The sequence below is a fragment of the Macaca nemestrina genome, chromosome X, assembly GCF_043159975.1.
Source record: "Macaca nemestrina isolate mMacNem1 chromosome X, mMacNem.hap1, whole genome shotgun sequence".
NCBI lineage: Eukaryota > Metazoa > Chordata > Mammalia > Primates > Cercopithecidae > Macaca > Macaca nemestrina.
In genome coordinates this window covers 44,432,877-44,447,509 of record NC_092145.1, presented here as the reverse complement: position 1 = coordinate 44,447,509, position 14,633 = coordinate 44,432,877, and the positions used below count along the sequence as shown (strand labels likewise).

The window sequence follows — 14,633 nt, the reverse complement described above, 5'->3', positions numbered from 1 at the left end:
ATAGAGGAGAAAGGGTAGGATGTAAATGCTGTATGAAGTTATAGGCACTCCAACTCATAAATGTCGATCACAGTGAACACAGAAATTATATTCTGACTAGTCCAGACAGTGCCCAGCACAGTGTGAGTGCTCACTCAATGCAAAGTGATGGTGATGGTAACTGTCCTTGGTCTCTTTCCTTTCTCCTTGGCTATAGGGTTTTCAGAGATATGTGTGGATGCAAGCTACCAGTGCCCAGAAAGAAGATTGAAGGAAGGGGTACGGGCACCTTCTCCCCGCCCTCGCTCCCCACAGCCCCCATCCCCCTGACCCAAACAGTCAGGCTTGAGAGACTGGAAGGGTTTCACTTCCGCCTGGCTGCAGGAACCACAAGTTCCAGACTAGGTCTTAATTGGAATAATCACAGTCAAAATACACCCAGATGCTCTCACACACCCAGACGCGCGCGCATCCCCCGGCCATGGGGCGCACGTGAGCCCGCACCCCGCGCACCCAGCCCTGCCTGTCGCCAGAGCATCCTCAGCAGCTGCCACCGAAGCAGCCTCCTCCTTCTCTCTTCCTCCTCCTCCTACCACCGCCGCCGCCACCGCCGCTGCGGCTGTGATCTCCTATCCCCTCTCGTCCTCCTTCCTCCCCCAGTTCCTGCTCCTCCTCCCATCCCCTGCTCCTCCTGCCCAGCAGCGAAGGGCAGAACCCTGGGCTGCCACTGTCCTTCGCTCTGACCAAGAAGAGGCTGGAACAGGTCTGTGCATGGGAGGGGGGGCGCTTTGTTGCGGGCTGCTGGAGCTCTTGTGGCTCCAACAGCCGCTGGGAGGGCACGGGGCTGGAGGGAGGGTAGATTATTTCTCAGTTTTCAGTCTTGCTCTATGAATAGATGGAGGGCGAAAGGTTGGGAAGGCAGCTGGTTCCCTTTGCCAGATCGCCTTCCTTTTTGGTTCATGGCGAGAGAGCACTGAAGCTGCCCGGACTCCTGCCCCCGCCCACCCCTGAAGCTCTCTTTCTTTGCGTCCCTACTCCCTGCATCCACTTCCCCGGGCTGAGCTTTCTCTTGTTCAGGAAGCTCAGGGATGGGGGCGGGGAGAGATGGATGGAGATGATCCAGCGGGGCACCTGGGTGCCTGGGGCTTTGTTACATACAACAAAACCAGTCCTCATCAGCTTCCAGCTCCAGGCTAGGCTGCAGTCCGCCAGCAATGTGGGGTGTGGGTCGGGCCGACTAGGGAAGCGAGAGAATGTGAGAGGGCACTCCCTGTATGTGACGGCACACAGGAATGCAGTGGTGTGTGTCGTGGAGATGGTGTGGGTTTTGTGTGGAATTCAGTGAGTGCGAGTTGTAGTGGTGTGTGTGTGTGTGTCTGCGCCATGGGGCTGGGCTACTCTTGGCATTACATGTCCTTGAGTCTCATTCCATGCCAAGCCAGACTGCAGCAACACGCAGGTGGATCAGGTCCAACCGCTTCTGCCCACATTGGGAGGATAATGATCGTTTTCAAAGTGATGGAAATCCCCCCAGCTGGGACTGTTGCTTAGGACTTTCCGGATGCAGAATTTCGAGCCAGGTTGACCAAGCCCTACTAGATAGCGTTATTGTTCTCCCAAAGATGCCCAACTTTCTTAGCAGGTTTTCCTCTCTCAGCCAATGAGGATCCAAAGCTCTTACAGTGATCCCTGCAGTGCCTTCCCACACCCATTTTAATTAGCGGATCCTAATTTCTTCAGGTCTTACTTACTACAATGAAGTTAGTGGTGTGCTAGGATGTAGTTCTATGTTTGAACTAAAAAGAACAAACTAAATGCACCTATGTGTTAGTCATGAATTTGATATAGAGGTGTTTTTTTTCTTTCTTGAATTATAAGGTATGAACTGGTATGGCCACTTTTTAATCAAAGAAAGAAGAGATCAATAAAAAGTGAACGAAACTGCTAAACCTTCTCTTTGACACTTTTATTTGTGGTTTTCATAAAGCATTGTTATTCAGGGTTCAAAAATATACAGCTAAAGATAGCGATTAATCAAACAGCAGATATTTTTTGCATACCTGCTATGTGTTAGTAACGTCAAGTATTGAAAGTATAGAAATGAATAAAACATCATCTCAGCTCACAGGGAGTGCACAATCTGGTAGGCAAGATAGAGTGTGTAAACAGACAATTAGAATAAAGTATGACAAGGGGCAGGCAGGGTATTGTGGGAGCCTGAGGGAGGTTTGCCTGATTGGGAATGGGGGTTATGATCAAGAAAGTCTTCATGGGCAAGGTGACATTTGAGTTGAGTCTTGAAGAATTGATTCACCAGGTTACTAAGTGGAAAATGGTATTCTAAGTTGAAAGAATGGCATGTATGAAGGTAGAGAGGTCACAGTTAAGTGAGACTGCAGGGAGTCCTTGGAGGTGTGACTGCCAAATTCTCAACAAACTCAGAATGGTTCTTTCTGGTTTGGAGTGATGATTGGTGGCACATCCAAAAAACAAACAAACAAACAAAAAAAACCAGTATTGCAGATTGATAAAGATCACAACACATCTCTATCTTAGGAAACATCTGGCTCATTTATTAATATTAGTGTGTTTTGCTTTAAACAAATCTGATATATGTAAATGTGAGAGTGCAAGGCAAATGAACTAAATGGACAATATTTACATTGCAGAATTTGCTGCTTTACAAAAGGATTCATAATCAGATTATGTTAATTAACAATGCCTCTCTGACCTTTAGTGAATTTCTTTTAACCAAAAATCCATTAACGGAATTTTTCCAATAGTCCATGAATGGATAAAGACAGGTATACCTGCATTACATTTACTTTTTCTGAAAAATTTACCAACTTCAATGCAGGAATTTCCTCTTATTCTGTGGATGTTTAATAAATACTGAAAGAAAATATGAAAATGCTAGTAATGAATATTAAATCTATTGGCTGTGATCTTTTATCATTCAAACTGTATATAAAATAAAAATTAACCTGAACGAGATCTTGAGGAATTTTTACATTTTAGGTACTTTTAGTAGTTTCACTGGTAATTAACAATGGTACAAGATTTCTGTGCTGTATGTTAGTTTTTAAATGGATATATAGTGACTGCTCTAATACTTTTGCAATTAAGCCAGAACAGGGGCACATTCTGAATCTCTTGTTTTGTTGTGTTGGTGCTGATTGCATTCATAGGCTGATAAATGGCACTGGGAGTGAGACTAAGAGACTGATTATTTTTACTGGAAATGCCTGGTGGTCACAAAATTATGCTAGTTAAGAGTGTGGGTTCTGAGAACCCAAAAATAGCCCTGGGTTCTATTTGAAAGGAATGACAGAAGTAGATGAGCTTGAATGACTTCTTTCCTCATCTGGACAATACCTTGCTGCGGGCGGAGTTGATGGCCTAGGGTACTTTGGGCACATAAAGGTCCTTTGTTCACTGGCTGTCAATACCAGAAGGTATCAGGCAGTATCTCTAAGATACATTCTCCAAAGCTTGGACTGGAATTGAATTGATCTGTCAGCTGTGTTGATGCTCAGGTCTGTCTAGTTACCAGAAAGTGTTTTTTGATGTAGGTTCTAAAGAAGACTAGTCCCATAGAATGTTAGTAGGGCACACCTCCCCCGACCCACACACACACAAACACACAGAGTTTTGTGGTCAAGTTAAGTTTTGGAAATTCTTACTTAAACATAAACAGCTTTGTTTACTGCAGGGCTTCTAAAAGTCTTTACTAGGCTAACGAATATTGTGACTCTCCAGGAGTATAAAATATGCAGCATTTCTCAGTTGGAATTACCCACAGAGTCTGGTGTTCCAACAAGCATTTGGGTCTACTGGTGTTGAGAGAAACATTCTTTGGGTTAAGAGCATTCTCCGCTGAGTTCTGAGTTCAGAGGCTGTCGGCATCTTGCTGGGTAAGCTTGGATGACTCGCTTTACCCCTCCAGGTTTTCCTTCCATCCCCACTCTGTAAAATGAGGCTGATAATCATCATCACTCTCACTGACTGTGATGGTGTGATGACAACTAAGATAATATCTCTGTAAGTATTTTGAGCTGCTTAGAAGAAAGGCTCTATGTAAACTCAAGGTTATTATTAAAGTGAAGTGAAGAATTAAGGCAATTATCCTGATAATGCAGGCCCAAATTCTGTCTTTCTGCTGAGTTATTGGGCAGACTGCCTCATTTCTCCGCTCTGCTTTGACTGCAGAGACCTATCCTCGTTCAATCTTGGCTGACTCAGTTCTCTGGGTTTATTTCCTTTCGCATTCTGAAAATTTCAGCATGACTTTTAATTTCCTGGTCCAGAGGTATCATCAGTACAGCCTTCAGAAAAAGTCCATCAACCTGAACATACATTACTGACCAGAGAACCCTGGAGTTAGGAATTAAGTTTAGTTGGAAAGTTGTTTTTATCCTTCGACTAATTGTCTTTCAGAAGCAGTTGTAAAGGGCCATGTTGAAAGCTAGCTGGTGCAGGATTTCTCTCCAGTATCTCCAACATCCAACCTGGTCTGGAGTCCTGTTTACAGGAGATGCTTCTTGAACAACAGTTTCAGGGGTCCATTTTGTCAATGGGAAGCTGAGGCCACCTTTAAGGAAATTTAAGGGTAAAAGAAATAGCACTCATGTGACTATTGACCCTTCTTGGATCCCTTGACTGCTATTAATTCCCGGAACCTTTTTTTCTTTACAAACTGCCTTGAAAGGAGAATGGAGTTCTTGAGACTTAATGGCTGATAATCATTGCAAACTGGGTTTGGGGTAGAGACTGATGCACAAGGCATTCAGTCTCTACCCCAAAATGAATGTCAAGGCATTCAGGTTACTGGTTCTAGAGTACTCTGTTCTCAGATTAGCTCTTCTCTGCATAAAAGCAGCAAGCTTCAGTTGTAATTGGAAGGATTTCTGTTAGCAACAAGAGAGAACCATGTGACTTTAAGACTGTGTGATGCTGTAACGCCAGAGTGAAGTTAATCTCTGTTCTGGAGTGCATAGTGGAGATGCTTGTTCAGTGGGGGACATTCATAGAATGGTAGAGCTACAAATGCCTATGGCAGTTTCTCTGTTGTAAACCTTATGTTTGGATAAGGAAAATGAGGATGGAAGAAGTGAAGTGAGTTGTCTAAGGTCACACAGCTACCACATGACAGAACAGAAGTCATTCTAAGAGTTGAAACTCAGATCTGCTGCCTCCCAGTGTTCTTCTCTTTGACTTAGCTGCCTTCCTGTGTAGTTCAGGGGAGTGAGGGTTGGCTCATTTGGTGGAACTTGGAGGTCATGTCCAGTCCTGAGCAGTGTGGGCCCTCACATAACAGTTTTAGTAGAAGGATAGGTTTCTAGTGGAGCCCTAGAAGAACATGCTTCTCTCTCTCTGTCTTCATTCCTCTTGAGTGTATAGTTGTCTGATTCACCAAGCCAAGCACCCAGTTGGTAACCTGAGGACTGGATATTCTGCCCAAGATTCATGGTGGATGATGTGATCATCCTAGTCCTTTTACCTTGGTGATTAACAACCATTTCTTGTGTGCCAAGGATCCCCTTGAAAGTCATGAAAGCTACTGATGCACTCCACAGAGAAGGCCTCTCATCCATGGACATGTGCCTGTAATTTCAGGGCCTTGTAGATGGAGAGCTCCTGCTCTGCTTGCTGTTGGTATTGGTATACAGCCTAGGGTCATTGGTAGAAGCTCCCTAAATATGAAAGATTCCCAGAGGTGGAATTGTCAATCTTAACTCGGAGGGAAATGGAAATGCTGGGATGAGGTTTGTGCCAAATAGACAAGGGACAGGGAGTAGAGTGGAATTTCTTATGGGTAAAAGAATGGAATTGAATCCTGAATTTGAGATAAAAATAGAAAAGAATTCAGAGAAATGCAAATCAAAACCACAATGAGATACCATCTCACACCAGTTAGAATGGCAATCATTAAGAAGTCAGGAAACAACAGGTGCTGGAGAGGATGTGGAGAAATAGGAACACTTTTACACTGTTGGTGGGATTGTAAACTAGTTCAACCATTATGGAAAACAGTATGGCGATTCCTCAAGGATCTAGAACTAGAAGTACCATATGACCCAGCCATCCCATTACTGAGTATATACCCAAAGGATTATAAATCATGCTGCTATAAAGACACATGCACACATATATTCATTGCGGCACTATTCACAATAGCAAAGACTTGGAATCAACCCAAATGTCCATCAGTGACAGACTGGATTAAGAAAATGTGGCACATATACACCATGGAATACTATGCAGCCATAAAAAAGGATGAGTTCGTGTCCTTTGTAGGGACATGGATGCAGCTGGAAACCATCATTCTCAGCAAACTATCGCAAGAACAGAAAACCAAACACCGCATGTTCTCACTCATAGGTGGGAACTGAACAATGAGATCACTTGGACTCAGGAAGGGGAACATCACACACTGGGGCCTATTATGGGGAGGGGGGTGGGGGGAGGGATTGCATTGGGAGTTATACCTGATGTAAAGGATGAGTTGATGGGTGCTGATGAGTTGATGGGTGCAGCACACCAACATGGCACAAGTATACATATGTAACAAACCTGCACATTATGCACATGTACCCTAGAACTTAAAGTATAATAATGATGATAATAATAATAATAATAATAAAAGAAAAAAATAGAAAAGGAATTGAAGTGAGCTAACCATGTCCCCTTCCTTCAACCTTATGAAAGAAAATGAAGTGGGGAAGCTAGGCAGTTGGGAAATTTGGGAGGACTGGGGAGGGAGTCAGTCCAGAAAGGGTGGCAATCATGACATATTTAAATGAAATAAAAATTCTTCCCAAAGAATGAGACAACTCTTTCACTTCTCTCCAGCTTTCTTACCCTAGTCAAACATCTAAATACCAAACACTCAGGGCTTTGGGTATTAGAAGTTGTCTTAGATTCTGGAACACTGTGTCCTTGAAAAGGACACATTTAAAGGCTGGGAGTAGGGGCTGGACGTTGTGGGGGAGTGGCACAGCATGCCTCTCTTATTTACAAAAGCATTTTTATTATCAAAGAACACATGCTCATTCTTGCTTGTAAAAATAGAGATATGATGTAGAGTGTTCCTTGTCTCTTCAACACTGATCCCCCACCATGTTCACAGGTTGGTATGTATCATGTTGTGCATATTTTTATGAATATTCACATGTATATATTCATGTACATAAAATAATAAAAGATGTAACCATGTGCTGTTCTACAGAATGCTTTTTACTAAACTATATGTCTGAAGATCTTCTCTTGCCAGTATACATCTAGTTATTTCATTCTTTTTTTTTTTATTTTACTTTAAGTTCTGGGATACATATGCAGAATGTGCAGGTTTGTTACATAGGTATACATGTGCCATGGTAGTTTGCTGCACCTATCAACCCATCATCTAGGTTTTAAGCCCCACATGCATTAGGTATTTGTCCTAATGCTCTCCTTCCCCTTGTCCCCCAACCCCCGACAGGCCCCAGTGTGTGATGTTTCCCTCCCTGTGTTTTTATTCTTATAAATAACTGCATAGTATTCTATTACATAATTGTAATATAATCTCTTTAATCCAACCTTTGTTGATTAATTTTTGCATTATTTTTGATTATTTTTACATTATTAAATATTGACGCAATGTACCTTCTTGTACATACATCTCTGCATACCATTGTGAGCAATTTTATCATATAAATTTAAAGTAGTAAAGTTGCTGGTTTGGAGTTTGATTTGCACATTTTTGATTTTAATAGAGCCTGCCAAACTGCCTCCCAGAAAGGCCATCACAATTTACCTTCCCATCAACAATGGCCATTTCTCCACACTCTTCCTCATCAATTTCAGATATTATTGATCTTTTTAATCTTAGACAATGTGAAGGCTGAAAAAAAAATCTCCCTTCTCTTTGCATGTCATTGAGTACTAGTGAGGTTGAACATCTTTTCATGTGTTTTTTGGCCATCTGTATTTCTTCTGTGTTGCCATTTCATATCCTTTGCCTGTTTTTCTTTTGAGTTGTTCTTTCTGCTTCTGATAACTTAGGTATCCTTATTTTGAGTTGTTCTTTCTGCTTCTGATAATGAGGATCTCTAAATATTTTGGATAGTAACCATTTAACTGTTCTCTGTGTTGCAAATATATTAAGCAGTTTATCATTTGTCTTTTAACTTTGATTTTGATGTCTTTCACTGTACAGAAATGTTTATGATTTTTTTAAAAATCACAATTTTCAATCTATTCCTTTATAAGCAAACAATGCCACAATTGGATATCCTTGCACTACATCATATACAGTTGGCTTATTATCTCCTTAAGATAAATTCTTAGGATTAGATTTTTTTCAGTTAATATTTTTCTAGATATTGCCAAATTGCTTTCTAAAATGTTTCTAGCAAGTTATACTCCAACTACAGTGTATACAAGTACGTTTTCCCCCTCCTCCTGATGTCTTCTGATAATTCAGGTTTTGGCTCTTAAATCAAATGCTAGGCTGCAATTCATATTTGACTGGGAGGAAAGGAAAGGCTGGGAAAGGCTGGGAGCAGAAATCCCTAACTGCACATGGAACACCTGTAATACATGTTTCACCTTCAATTATTTAAGTAAACATGCTCGTTAATTCATTTTCAACTAGAACTGTGTCGAAAGCATTTTCCAACGTTAAATTCCTCTAAATTCACAGTGAAATGAATGACCATTTATGGTCATCTCTGCTGGCAGCATCCGCATCAGCAGGCAATGATGAACTAACTTTAGAGCTGTATCTCATCTTAAGACACTTGGAAAAAATCTACTGCTGCATCTTCACTGATCTCTGAGGTCGGCTAGATTGGTTCCATAACTTTCTGAAGGCTGAAAGTAGGAATCAGTTTCTATCTAACTTGGTTTCCTGCAAAGAGGACAAGTTTGAGGTCCTCCCATGAGAAGATATTCTAACAGAAATAAACAGTGATGTCACCCTCTGCAAAGGGAATAGTGGCAAACAAGTACAGGTGTAGCATTTCCCCTCACTCTGCCTGGGCTTGCTTCATCTTATTGTGCCTGTTTTCTGCCAGTATTCAGATATGGTCAAGGGTATTTTGGTGTGTGCTTTAGGCCAAAGGTAGGGTCTGTGGATTAGAAGATGGAAGTCTGAGTGGTAGTTTATGCAGCATATGAATATCTTTTGTCTGAAGAGCACAGTAGCAGCCTAAAATCCTTTGGAGGTGGCAGGGCAATGGGGAAACATGAAAAAGTGGTGATAGTTGTTGCTTACCCATTTTACAGATGGAGAACACATCTGGAAAGGAGAAATGCTCCAAAAGTTGGACACTGCTGGAAAAGGATTCTGGCATACCCCCTAACACTTGCTAGCTAAAGATTTGGCAACTTCTCTCCTCTAGGGATATATGTAGGTGCCTTTAAAGTGAAGCTTCCCAATTTGGTTGTTTAATAATGCCCTTTGTACTTACCCATCATTCACTTTACCTAGTGCGGTACTGACACAGCCCACCCCAGGGATGCTTTTGAGCTGTCAGAAGATGGGTGGATTATTGTCCCCAAAGGAGTAATTTGGATTACTTGAACTATTGACATTTATGAGTTGTGGTTTTCCACTTACCTCAAAATCTTGGTATTTGGCAAATGGCTTTAGATTGTATCTAATGTTTGTCTTTTTTTCCTCCTTTTTAAGGGTTTGGACTAGAGTAAGCATAGTTCACAGAGGAAATGATGCCCAGATAATATAATTATCAAATTTTGCTGCCTTGAAAAAAGTGGTTTTAGTTTTTATGCTAATGAATGTCCTGTTTTAAAGCTAGCATTTCTCTTTTTAATTGCCAAATAATTTAAAATTGAAACATCATAGCCACAAATAAGGATTCTATGCATAAATCACATGATATATTTATACTTTTTGATGGTTATAAGAGGAAAGGTCATCTTTCTTTTTAAAACTATGCTTGCTGCTTTAAGTAGAATTGGGAATTGTCATGTTTTTCTTTTCTAATAAACTATTCTGCAAAGGTAACATTGTTTTTTTAACTCTGATTAGAACTGGAAAGGGATGTCTGACTCCATACTTAATCCAAAAATAAAAACCTCATTAACAAAGAGGCAAAGAGAGTCAGTAAATGGAACTTACATTAAATTGGGAGGCAGAAGTCCAGGGTTCGAGTTCCGGTTTTGTTATTAATTAGCTGTGTGGCCCTGAACTAGAGCTTAAATGTCTCTGAGCCTCAGATTCCTGACATATAAAATGAGAGCATCGTTAGGAATCAATAATCCATATTGCAATTCCTTCACCTTAAACAAGGCATTCTCATCTCCAAAGTCAAAGCTTGCTTTGTGACAGAATCACTTGGGGACACTTTAAAAATATATTTTGAAGGCCCCACCTCAACCAGTTGAATCTGAAACTCCAAGGGTAGACCCAGGAAATCTATTTGTTAACTAGCTTCTTAGGTGATTCGGGAGAAGACTGGAACACCCTCCAGAGGTAACTTTCAGGAGGCAAGATCTCCTGGTGCTTTCTGGCTTGAGGGAATGAAACCATTTTCAAAAGTGGGGAAGTCCAGGTCACCTAGGAGCTCTGGCTTAGAAATCTATGATATGAAACTACACTTGAGGAGGCTGGCTTTTGGCCTAGCTCCCCGGGACTGATTTCTGCAGAGGTGAATGGAGAGCACAGTGTTCTTTTTAAGAAGAGCGAGTTTGGACGAACAAACTGACCAGACATTCAATAATGAGTATATTTCAAGTCCTTTGGCACAATACTTTGAGAAGAAACATTACTGAGGGAGGGCACAGTGATTTCCATAACTCTTAGACTGTTTTGGTCCAAGCTTTCCTTTGAATCCTATTTCAAACTTCTATTCCCTCTGTGACTTTTTCAACTTTTGTTCTTCTTCCCTTCGTTAAATTCACAGTGTTGCAGTGGGTTTTTCCCACTTCCCCTTGATCTCACTGATCCAATTTCCTTCAGCCATAGGCACTCTCTCAATACCATCCTACCTTCTAAATGCCAAAAAGAAAGGAGTCAGCACTAATGTACACCAATTTGCCCCACTATTTCCTTCTGCCCCAGCTTTCAACCCTTTACTTCATTATGGGAGTAGTTGGAGCTAGGAAAATGCTTCTCTAAGGCAAACTTTCAGAGCCAGCAAATGCTTCTTTTTATATATAGCTCCCATTTATTAAGTGTTTGCTGTGTGTCAGGTATTGCACCGCTCTTTGCATGTGTTGTCTCATTTAATTTTCTCCACAACTCTGTTAGGTTAATACTGTTAGCATTCCATTTCACAGAGGAGGGAACTAAGGCTCAGAGCAGCTAAGTGATTTGCACAAGTTCCCTCAGATGGTGAGCAGCAAAGTGAATCTGTCTGGTCTTGGGGTCTGAATGGTTAAACAGAGTATTCTACTATTAAGTGCTCCCTGTGGTAATAAGACTGTGTTACACCAAAGGGGAATGTATGAAGCAACAGATCTTCTTGGGTGTGACCAGTCTGAGCCTTGAAGCAACAATAAAGACCAGGAAGGAAAGGGGAGGTTCATTTTAATGGCAGCAAAATTTGCCAGAATTATTGTGTATCATTGTAGGGGTGGGACTCAGAGATTAGTTTTGATTTTTGTGAACTGTTAACTGAGTAAATCTCTAAATATTGTCATTGAGACATAAATTCCTGATATCCGTGTGACTATTGTTTGCTTTGCAAATCATGGGAATGTGGAACATACTTTCTGTTTTCCTCCTCCTACTCTCAGCAGAAGACTAGTGCCAAGGGTATAGAGGATCTCTGGGAGGCAGGGAGTGACTTCCTGGATGTTTTCAGCTAAAGGGGGCCTGGGTGGGGGAAGATAACCAGGGGGAAGACCCAGAATAACATGAACAACAGTGTTGTTGGCTTGGATTATTGGGTTTCCAGCTCACTTGAGTTCTTCCTGTCTGATTCTCATTGTCAAACTTGCAGCATGCAGCAAAGGATATTTGGCATCCACCAATACAGACTCATCGATCTAGGATTGATATGATTCAAACTCATGAACATAACCAAAGCATGCACTGCAATTTCCAGGCTGTACGTATGGGACCAAGTCCATCCTTAAACCCTAATCTAATGCCCTTTTTGAAGTAGCCCAACTTTTCACTTTGACTGTAGTATAGGGCATTGAGCAATTTAACATCACTGCACAAAAACAGACCATTTGTTTTCTTTTCCACAGCTCTTTCCTAGAAAGATCTTCTATTGGCTATAATTTCTCTAAAAATTCCCTTCCAATTGGAGCCCTCAGGGGAGGACTTGCACCCATTTTCTGCAGTATCTGTCCTCTTTGTTGCCGTTTCCAGTAATGAGAGTCAATAGGCATCAAGAAACCAAGGATGAGCCAGGCATGGGGCTGCACACCTGCAGTGCACCTCAGCTACTAGGGAGGCTGAGGTGGGAGGATCACTTAGGCCCACGAGTTTGAGGCTGCAGTGAGCTGTGATTGTGCCACTACCCTCCAGCCTGGGCAACAGAGTGAGACCCTGTCTCTTGATAAAAAAGGAAAGAAAAGGAGAAACCAAGAAACTACGGTCTTGTAAGGCCTCAATTGCTTGCTCCGTGTCTAATGCCAGATAAGTCACTCTGCCTCTTTAGGCCTCAGTTCTTCTATCTGCAATGATTCTAATTCTCCCTTCTCTGTGGAAAACTTGGAGCAATCAGATCACTGAAAACAGACTACTTTGAAAGAAAAGTGGTCCAAGATATACGACTATGAATGTCTTCATGTTTTCCCTGGCAAAAGAGCTGTTTTGGAGCAAAAGAGAGGGTAGGGTAAAGGTTAAAAGATCATTTGCTTAAGTTTAAGTCCCTGCTCTGCCTTCTCCTAGCTGTGTGGTCTTGGAAAGTTCCTTAACCACCTAACTGCCTTGGCTCTGTAAAATGGAAAAAGTAATATTAGTACTTACCTCACAGAGTTGTGGTGAGGAATCAAAGAGATAATCTATGTCTGTCCAATAGATACTGTTTATTTGTGGCAACTATTTTTATTTTGAATGTATGAAGCTCCATGAAGAGGTTTGAATCCTGGCTCAGGCACTTTGGACAGTCACTTAGCCTCTCTAAACCTCTGTTTCTTCACTTATGTCATGGGGATAATAACAGTAGCTGCCTTTTAGGGTTTCTTGAGGAATATATAAGATAATCCCTGCAAAGTTCTCAGTACACCACCTGGTACACAGAAGTGCTCAATAAGCTATTACTATTATCATTCGGTTGCCATCCTCAGAGACCTTGTGGATCCTTTGGTCCCTGTTTTTCTATATCTGGACCACCTATGGGCCTGGCTCCCACCCCAGGAAATATTTCTGGTGCCTGTGATGTACTATTATCCCCATTTACCCTTGTTTGGGTTAAGTAGAGGAGATGGCCTTTTAGCATGGCAAGGCCCCAAGACTGAGGGGGCTTCCTGCTAAAGCACTGCACAAGGGCTGCTTGTGGAGAGCAGCTGATTCCTTGACCTCGAAAATGGTTCACGCAGTGACAAAAATGGGAACAAAGCAGACCCTGCTTTACGACTCCCACAGGAGCCTGGCCCCATGAAGCACAAAGTTCTGTCACTGCCCTCCCCACGCCTCCCCTGTAGGCTCCACCAGCCATGTATTCCCTTCTGACATTCCTCCAAGACAACTGGTCAGAGACCCCTTCATCTCCTCCCCAAATAATATGTTGAGTAAGGCAACCAGATGCTGCCATAGTGACAATTCCTACCTGATCAATAGAGCTGGGAATTAAGCCCTGGTGACAGGACTTGCTTTGTGGAGGGCCTCCTCCCAGGGCATCGCCTAGCTCAGCCTGGTAATGAAGCAACCTGCCCTACCCACCACTGGCTGTATACTAATCTCTGGGCCTTTCTCTATACATTAATCCACATCTCTGCGGCCCCAAAGTGACCATTTCAGAGAAATTCTGACCTCATTGGATTTCCCAATGTCTCTGCCTTAGTTCAGGCCTTCATGATTTCTTGCCTGAACTATATCATATTATTGTTCCTGCTACTTTTACTTCTATGAATAACAATAAATTATAGCTAACAGTTATTGTGTGCTTATTATGTCCTAGGTGCTGTGCTAGCATTTGCATGTATTATCTCATTTAATAGTCACAAAAACCCTATGCGGCAGGCACTGTTATCCCTGTTTTACAGAAGAGTAATTATAATAGCAGTTAACATATATTGAGTGTTTACCATGTGCTAGGCACTGTGCTAGCTGTCTTACATATTTTTTTCTCATTTAATCCTCATGATAACCGTATGAGGTAGGCATTATTACTACTAATAGAGGTATCTGTAGGCCTCTGGTAGTAAAGGGCTGGATGAGAACCCTGATACTTATGAAATATTCAGAAGGGTTTCATGACACAAGAGGACTTTGGATGTACTTTTACAAGTCCTTCCTCATCACCCCTTTCCACTTCCTCACTAGGTGCTTGGGTACAGTAGACATTGCTCATTTTGAATCTTGCAAGGACCCTGGCCATGGCTGGTGATAGGAGAAGGAGTGGTGAATCTTTCCTACCCTGGGTTGTTTTGGGGATATCTGGGATCAGGCTATGGTAGAGGCACAAAAATTTTCATGCCTTGCTCATGGTGTTTTCCTACTTGGTCTTCTCTAAAAATCCTTCTCAGACCAT

The 14,633-nt window shown here is 42.0% G+C and overlaps 1 protein-coding gene across 3 annotated transcripts in view; it reads left to right on the top strand.

Annotated features, from left to right (window-relative positions):
* Positions 1-490: 490 nt before the first annotated feature.
* LOC105490475 (p21 (RAC1) activated kinase 3) overlaps positions 491-14,633 on the top strand; it is a 292,458-nt gene continuing 278,315 nt past the window's right edge. For all 3 annotated transcript variants that reach the window (XM_011756150.3, XM_011756145.3, XM_011756151.3), the window contains exon 1: positions 491-742. The gene's annotated coding sequence lies outside the window, so the exon portion shown is untranslated. The remainder of the gene's footprint in view (positions 743-14,633) is intronic.